General features: G+C 32.1%; 1 long non-coding RNA gene across 1 annotated transcript; it reads left to right on the forward strand.

Annotated features, from left to right (window-relative positions):
* Positions 1–6,665: 6,665 nt before the first annotated feature.
* Positions 6,666–7,616, forward strand: LOC134281124 (uncharacterized). The gene is made up of 3 exons (XR_009995020.1): positions 6,666–6,850; positions 7,124–7,228; positions 7,530–7,616. It is a non-coding gene; the product is annotated as an uncharacterized LOC134281124 (long non-coding RNA).
* Positions 7,617–9,780: the final 2,164 nt, after the last annotated feature.

A 9,780-nucleotide genomic window follows, 5' to 3' on the forward strand; every position in this document is an offset into this window, starting at 1 on the left:
CGAATTTTTTTCCCATCCACTAAGAACTATATTTCTTATTATTGATTAATAAAAATCACTGACTTCCCTACCCTATTTTAGAGTCTGAAAAGGGCGGTGATGAAGCCAACTTTTTAAAAGATGGTTTTATGTTCTTTTTATTAACGGAAAATTTTGATAAAAAATTATATCTTCAGTAATAATATACAATAATTAATCCATTCATCTAGCTTACAGATAAATCATACTACTTTCGTAGATTTGTAGAAAACATTTGCCCGATATACGCTGAAGATTTCATTTAACATTTGCCCGATATACGCTGAAGATTTCATTTAATTAATTGTCAGCATTTTCACGACAGTATCGTAGTAATGTATTAAGATCAGTGTTTTATTTTGTCATTAGCAGAACATTATTAAAAATAAATAAGAGAGAATATGTAAAAGTTTTCATGATTATTTAAATAAAAGAAAGTAATAATTGAAGGTTTATAGCCCTTAATTTTATTTAGCTCCTTCCAAACTTAAAAAAAGTGGCCACAATAATTACCAGTAAATCTCAGCAACGACAGCACATCAACAGCATTTATTAGTATTTATCAGACTCAATAGTAAAGACGACAGTAACTATCAGTATTTCTCAGCAACAACTAAATTTATCAGCAACAACAGTAATAATAAACAGTGCGACATTTAAGTCCGGACACGACAAAGTCCGGACTTTTAGGTATTATTATTTTCGAAAAGACATAATTTAAAAATTTTCCTAAAGTTTGGTGGTATTTTTTATTCTCATCCCATCATATCAATCTCAACTTCCACAATGTTGTAGTTTACTTATAAACTTCTCTCAAAACTTAAAATCCCATAGGAGAATGGGGGGATTTTTCATCCCACCTAAAATCCCACCAAAATCCCATTGAGAAATAATACTATGGGATAAGTTGTCCCATGTGGGAGAAAAAATCACATGGTTGATGCAAACATAGGATTATTTCCCCCACAGTCAAGAAACTCCCACTTAAATGCAGAATATGGGATTAAATATCCAACATCTTGATGTTAGGATTAAATATCCCACATCTTAGCACAAAATAGGGAAAAAATCCTGTAGTAACCTTTTATATGAGTGGTTTGTTCAATAACATTAAACTTATGCAATGATGTACCACGATACTTAAATGGTAGTTAGGTTTCAGTTCCAAACCTAATTCACAATACAAGTCAATCAATGTATGTTATAGAAAAAACAATTGGACCAAGGGACTTGAATTGTTCTTCTGATGTATTGTACAACCTATCATCTCTATTTGGAGCCTCATAAATATCTTGTATATATAGACAAAGCCTTGGAAGTCCAAAGGTAGGTCATTATGACCTACATTTTTAGATGAAACACACTAAGAACCCAAGATGATTCTAAGCCAGTTATTAAATGACAGTAGGTCATGGTGACTAACTTATCACTTGCCATTCTCTGAGGACACAAGATACACAAACACTGTTTAATGATTTTTTTAAAAGCCATGTCTAAAATATTTTTAAAATTATACAATTTCAAAAGTAAGTCACAGTGACCTACTTTTCAGATGACATACTTTCATGACCCAAGATACAACTTGTCTCAAGACAGATTATTCTATCTAGTTCTTATTGTGTTACTCTCTGACGTGTATGTGTCACAGCATCGCATAATTTAAAGCATTCTTAACATTTGTACTTGCCCAACACACGATGATACTCAAAAATAATTTTCATTTACCAGGTTCAGTACAATCACTAGATTTAGCTACATAGCTAGAATTACCTACAGTAGCTTTATTTACCTACCTTAGGCATCTTTATTTTTTAGCTTTTTCAATCCAAATTTTCACAAATTCATTTTTCATTTAATAAAGACAAAAAGTTGCAATTAAATGACCACTACTACAAAGGTATGTTTACAAAAGCAATCCAAAACCAATACATTGATGTATTTGGACATTTTTAAGTAAAAGATGTATTTTTGGTGTTTGAGTAACTGTCCACCACTTTGTGTATGGTGAGGCATGGTCAAGTAGAAGTTTGATCACTTAAGCATGTTAAGATTGTGTTGATATATATACATGATATAAATATATAAAGTTACCAATCCATTTTCATGTTAACCAGAACTGGTCTTCTTTGTTATTGCATGCATTCAAGACATAAATATTTGGTCACAAATTAACTTTCACTGCAATTGTGCAGAAAAAAAATATCTTCAAGAGTTATTTTTCATTGAATTGTTTTCAGATCTGATGAGTTTAATGTTGAAAATTATGACAGCATCTGATGTGCAACTTTGTGCACATCCTGGGAAAAATGTATCGTTAATTTCAGAAAAAAAAGTTTGATTTGGTAGCTAAATAAGCTACCTCAGTAAGGTAATGTATTAATTCTTTATTCAATTACTTTATGCCATACGGCTCATCAGTATGTATAAACAACAAGAGGCCCATGGGCCACATCGCTCAACTTTGAAGCTTTGACCATACCTTTCTTTACCAGATTTCCCCCCTTGTAATACGTAATGCATCCCCACCCTAGTCCACTGATCATAATTTAGACATTTTGAAATTTACACTACCTCATGATCCTTCCATGTGCACATAAGTTTCAGCTTTTCTGGCCCAGTGGTTCTTGAGAAGAAGATTTCAAAGATTTTTCCTATATATTTCTATGTAAAACTTTGATTCCCCATTGTGGACCCGCCCGGGGGTCATGATTTTAACAATTTAGAATCTACACTACCCCAGGATGCTTCCACATAAGTTTCAGCTTTTCTGGCCTAGTGGTTCTTGAGAAGAAGATTTTCAAAGATTTTTCCTATATATTTCTATGTAAAACTTTGATTCCCCTATTGCAGTCCCGCCCTTCCTCCGGGGATCATGATTTGAACAATTTTGAATCTACATTATACCAGGATGCTTCCACATAGGTTTCAGCTTTTCTTACCCAGTGGTTCTTGAGAAGAAGATTTTCAAAGATTTTTTTCCTATATATTTCTATGTAAAACTTTGATTCCCCATTGTGGCCCCGCCCTTCCCCTGGGGGTCATGATTTAAACAATTTAGAATCTACTCTATACCAGGATGCTTTCACATAAGTTTCAGCTTTTCTGGCCCAGTGGTTCTTGAGAAGAAGATTTTTAAAGATTTGTCCTATATATTTCTATGTAAAATTTTGATTCCCCTATTGTGGCCCCGCCCTTCCCCGGGGGGGGGGGTCATGATTTGATCAATGTAGAATATACACTACCCTAGGATGCTTCCACATAAGTTTCAGCTTTTCTGGCCCAGTGGTTCTTGAGAAGAAGATTTTTTTAATGACACCCACCCTATTTTTGTCTTTTTTTGATTATCTCCCCTTGTGATGGGACTTGGCCCTTCATTTTAGCAATTTAAATTCCCCTTCACCCAAGGATGATTTGTACCAAGGTTGTTTAAAATTGACCCAGTGGTTCTTGAAGAGAAGTCGAAAATGTGAAAAGTTTACAAACGGACAGACAGACGGACGGACGACGGACAAAATGTGATCAGTAAAGCTCACTTGATCCTTCGGGCTCAGGTGAGCTAAAAATACATAATAAACGAATGGCGAGAGTCTGCGGGGGTTGGAACCCCTAGTGTCCATCTGCCTGACTCCAATACTGATACTCAACAGATATACAATATATTTAAATAAAGCTATGAAGGTAAATAAAGCTACGTAGCTAAATCTTGTACGAGACTGTTTGTCTGTTATATCATATTTTATTTTGTTGATAAATTAAACGATACTCACATGCCTCGATTTGCGTAGGGATGATTATGGACTAATTCAAGCAAATTAAACCAATATCTCAATGAATTGAATATAAATGAGGCAAAATTTATTTAAGTGTACGTGAATTAATCCTTTCGACAGACTGCAAAAAGACCAGGCTTCAAGTTTATGCATCTCTGTTGCTACAATGCATTTACAGAGTGCATTCTTTTCTGCAGTTAAAAAACGTAGTTTTGATCTTGATCAAGTTGTTGAAGACTTCCACTAATTCGGTAACGAGTGGATTCGTCCCGACTTTGTAGATTCACTCCAGGAGTTTCGACCCAATTCTAAATAAAGTATTTATTGTGCTCTATAATGACTATATTTTATACTTTATAAATAAATGTTCCTATATATTTAATCTTGGTAGCATTTTGAAGGTGTTATCAAATAAAATACTCGACCAAGGGAATTTACATGAAATAAAATGAAAGACAAGGAGGATTGCTTGATTGTATTTTGTTTAACGTCCCATTTCGAATTTTTAACTCATTTGGAGACGCCAGAAATTGCTGGTGGAGAGCTGCAAGTTTTTGTCCTAAACTTGTCAGTAATGGTCATTAAGCAGGGAGGTATTTTTTTAGTGCCAGTACCTACTTTGACACGGGACCTCAGTTTAATAGGTCTCATCTGAAGGACCAGTCTCCATGTCCCACGGAATTGGAACCAGGTGTATGGATCAATTCCTTATGTCGCGACTCTAGAGTAGACGCTATAACCACTGCACCACGGAGGCGACAGGACAAGGAGGAAACCTAGCTATAGTCCCCTCATGTTTCACTGCATAAACAAGGGGTGTAATAAATTCATAAATATACATGTACCACACGGTACATGCAAGTACCTGACTATGTAAAACCAAATAAATTCATTTTTACCATCAAAAATGATTGTATAAGGCAGCTAATAAAATTTCCTCCTTTTCTCAATAACTTATTTAAATCTACAAAAAATGACACTGGTGGCGTAAAAGTCAAGTCTCAACTGGGACTCCACCTCAGGGCCTCTGGTGTACCATGCCAGTTCTCTAACCCCACTGATCGAGCTATTGAGACACGATAAATTGACTGACTTTCACGCACCTGTGAACCCGGTGACACATTTCTCCTCTTGACCACTGAAGAGAACACACCAGTACAATATTGACTGCATGAGTATAACATGATGATGGATTCTCCCTATGAAAGTTGAATTAAAGTCCTTTTACAATTTCTCCTTTTAGATTTAGAAAGTTCATGCTTTTACAAGAAAAATAACACCAAACTTGCCAAATTTTATTTAAAATTTAAAAGTTATCTCCATTTAGGAGAACAACACATCAGTAGTTGAGTATCACATGATAATGGATTCTCTCTGTGAAAATTTCAATCCTTTTAAAATTTATCATTTAAGATTCAGAAAGTTCATGCTTTTATAAGAAAAATAACACCAAACTTGCCTAATTTTATTGAAAAGTAAAAAAGTATGATCATTTAAGAGATCACACCAGTACGACTGACTGTGTATAACATAATAATGGATTCTCCCTCTGAAAAAATTTCAGTCCTTTTACAGTTTATTATTTTAGATTCAGAAAGTTCAGGCTTTGACAAAAAAAAAAAACAAAACAAAACACCAAACTTGCCTAAGAAAAAATTGGAAAGAAAAAAAAGTATGATTATTTAAGAGATCACACGAGTACGACTTACTGTGTATAATGCTATTACATGATTATGGATTCTCCCCATGAAAATTTGAGACCTTTTACAATTTATCATTTTCGTTTTAGAAAGTTCATGCTTTAACAAGAAAAATAACACCAAACTTTTCAAATTTTGTTGAATATTAAAAAAATTATGTCAATTTAACCCCTTCACTTCCGTACCGGTCAAATTGACCGGTGGCGCGTTAAAACAGGACTTCGCGAAAATAAGATCTCCGTATCTATTTTGTGGTAGCATAAAGGTATATAAGCTATATATCATCTTTTTGGAAATTTTCTCTACTTTTAAAATATCTAAAAAGATTATATCTTGATTGCCGGTATTTAATCAATTTTACGTTGTAAAGACAAACGAGACTTTTTGAAAATGGCGTAATTTTCCAAAGCGATTGCCGATTTTCCAGACGATTGACAATTTTTTTCCTGATTAACTTTATAGGAAAGCATGGTATATTCTTAAAGCATATTTTCTCTACTTTTAAAATATGTAAAAATTATTGTTATTACTTTAAGGTATATTTTAAAAACCAGAATTTTCTTGCACTTATGTGTTTTTTCTCGATTTTATTCGTAATATTTAAACAAAGCTCAGTTTTACGTTTATTTCTGTGTTGAAATAGGGAAAACAAAATAAAGCTGGTAAAAGTATAGAACATTTCCTTTCCAAAAAGCCCTTATAGGTCTTCTTACGCTCAGTATTTTCTTAAATAAGATAATTTGAATTTGTGACCTTTGCATAGTTTTTATGGAAAAATCGGTCAATATTTACATGTAACGTCAAGGTCGATATTGTTGCGTCTTACTCATGTTACTCGAAACAACAAATTCTTTTATAAGACTTTTTTGACCATTTAAATATATTTTTTTACTGAAATAAATGCATAATACAAAAAAAAAATAGATTTAAAAAAAACAAATATATACTTTCGTTCTGCCTTTTGTGAAGTGAATCATGTTGATTTATTCATCTACATGTAATGATGTATATTTCATGAAGTGATATACAATATATATTGATAAAAATTGTAGATTTCCAAAACGTCGATCTTTACTAAAAAAAATAAATCAGATTTTTAATATTGTTGTATCTTGTTATACTGTATACTTATTAATTTGCAATTTAATTAGATCTATATTTAACAATACACAAACTCGCATTTATAAATAAATACGACTCATCACTGTATGAGTTGATACGAATTGAATAAACACGTGTTTCCGCTTTGATGTAAACATAATGGTGATCCGAAATCTGAACGTCAATTTTCATGATTATTTCACGACGAAGATCCTCACATCAATGAATCAAATAATACGGACATGCCTTTGGTATTAGCAGGTGAGAATACGTGTATATTGACTGAAAAGTTTAAGTTTAAAACGCATTAGTTCACGTTCAAAAGAAAACTAAATGTACACATGTACTAGATCTTTATGTTTCAGTGTGCGTGTTTCGTATCGTTCAGCCAATTTTGCATTGCTTTTGAACTTTGATGCTTTTGACAATCACACGTAAGTTCAAAGTAAAATCAAAGTTGTCATGATAATGGATAGTTGTTTTCATATCTATGTACCAGTGTGTACATGTACCACTTTCACATTGAAATTTTAGGGTGCTTTCACCATATGCAACAATACTTTCATCTGTGAATACCCACTTTCTAAGCCCACCATGAACTACGAAGGTCAATTAATATGTAAGGACACCAATGAACAGGTAATTTTTTTTTTGGAACTGAAAATTTCTGTATTTCTAAAATTTCAAAAAATAAAGTCTATAATTTCATTTGTGTCATTCTCATGATATCATATGCATACAAGTTTTATATTTTGAAAAATAAGTGTTTGAAACACATAATACTTATGATGCTTGATTATTCATACAGACACATTATTTAAACATGTAATATCTATCTGAATGAATTCCAGATATGGAACAAGCTGTTTTATAGACTGCTGTTGTATTTCCAATCTGCATAAAGTATGTGGTTAGAATTTCAATTTTCTCAATTTTTCAGACACTTTCCAATTATCGGACATCATAGACATGGATGGTCAAATTCACTGGATGGTTTATCAACACTCCCGTGCTCACGAACAGCCTTGCCCAAGGGATTTTGCCCTGAAGTAACATTGCGTCTATTGTCTACTTTCTTTTTTACAACCCTGGCAGCCATGCAGGTATGAAATGTATGAAAGCCATGAAGGGACATAGAATTTTTAAAATTTATAAAAGTAAACCGAGTTCTTGATTTATACAATCCGTTTCTCGGATTGACAATCTGTTATAAGAAATTGCCAATTCATTCTCACAGATTATCAATTCGTTCCTCAAATTACACAATCCGTTATCTCAGATTGTATAATTCATTCTTTTAGTTTAAATGATTCATTTCCTTGGAATGTAAACCCTCCCATGATTTCGTTTAAATTATTTATCTGTACATATTGGATATGGTAATACATGTTAAAAAATAGAATATTGTAGTATTTTACTTCCTAACTTTTATTACATATTACGGTCCAAAATGAGAAAAATACATGAACATTTTCAAATCCATGTGCTAGTACTGATATTTGTACAACAAAAAATCTTAGAGGTTTTTGTGTTACTCTATATTAGAATGATTGAAAGTCCTAGATAGTAAAAATGAATATGGGGTCTTGTGTAATCATAATATTTCTAAAATAAATATACGTTGAATTAGTTATGAAAGAGGTTGGAAATGACCGGTTGCTGAAACAAAATAAATAGAACGTACTTATTGATTAAAATGGTTGGATGTTTCTGTACATCTGTAATGAAATTGAAGAGAACAGATTTACAAAATCATAAGACTGACGTTGTAACAAATCAAGATGTTGAATTATCAATCTGTGAAAACAAATAACCAGTATGTAATTCGAGATCTCAAATTTTGAATCAAGGGGGCGAATTAGTAATCCTTAAGATCGGATTGTGTAATTCGAGATCTCATAATATAAATCGAGGGAACAATTTAGTAATCCGTGGGATAAGATTGTCTAATTCAATTCGATATCATTATTTACTTTTTTGAAAAATTTACGTGTACCTTCCTGGCTTTCGTAGCAATCTAATGCCAGATTTTTTTACATGTTGCGATAGCGTAAACAGAGGTCTGGCTTTAGTCAGATTGCCATATATGCTATTTGTTTTAGTTCAGTAATTTTACCATGATGATTTACTACAAGGTTGTTGAATTATCAGTCCTGATACATTGACTTAACAATATCATTTAACTAGTACTTGGATCACATAATGAATACAATTTTAATTTTAAAAGGAAAATCAAATAAATGTAGTAATTTTAGCTTTCTTAATTTTATTTATAAATATAAATTTATATACACAATGATATGTATCTGTTTCAAAATACTTAAATCTTTTACAGGATAGAAGCTGATCACTTGTACTAGACAGCAAATAATAATGTCTTGGACAAGTCAAAGAATTTCCTCCAATCTTACAGAGAAATGACAGTTGATAAAAGAATGGTGGACACAAAGTAAAAGTGCTCTTCAACATTTTGTAAAAGATTTCAGTCTGATTTGGAATTCATCTTGCAATATTTCTGGATTTGTATATTTGGATATAAGCGTCAAATTTTCAACTTATTGACTAAACGGTTTTGCATTAAATATTGCCAATGCTCTCTATCATTATTATTTCCCTCCAAGATAACATGCCAAGTCTTTATTGTACTCCTTAAGCTCTGTTATACCAGAAAAATCTTGTAATGAAATCATTTATTTTTTTTTTCCTGTTAGATTAAATCGATGAAAATAAAGATTATTTTTAATGGCATCAGATAATTAATTTCTGTTCAACAAAAAGATAGTATACATGTTTTGCTAGGGCTTTGTAAGAAGCAGACCAGAATTCTTTGCTTGCAAATTTTGTCATTCGCCATTTTTATTACGTCAAATATTAGATTATTTATCCATGTTTGAAGCATTCCAAAATTGATATTTACTTACAGTTTAAAGCAGAATTCTGTACTATATGACCTTGACCCTCTGCAGAACAAGAGTGTCAAGGTCAAATTTTTAATACAAAAATGTTCTTTCATCTTTATGGCCCATATCTTACAAACAATATCATGAAATATACAAAAAGTGTCTAGAATGTGTCCAGAATGTGAAATAACAAACATGTATATAGCCAAAAACTTTAAAATGATGTTGCTTAGCAACCACTTAAAGGTCAATAAACATATATTTGAACTCAAATGATGCATGGATATTGCA

Source organism: Saccostrea cucullata, unplaced genomic scaffold (assembly GCF_032062105.1).
Source record: "Saccostrea cucullata isolate Sc308-1 unplaced genomic scaffold, CSIRO_AGI_Scuc_v1 ctg5932, whole genome shotgun sequence".
In the NCBI taxonomy this organism is placed as follows: domain Eukaryota; kingdom Metazoa; phylum Mollusca; class Bivalvia; order Ostreida; family Ostreidae; genus Saccostrea; species Saccostrea cuccullata.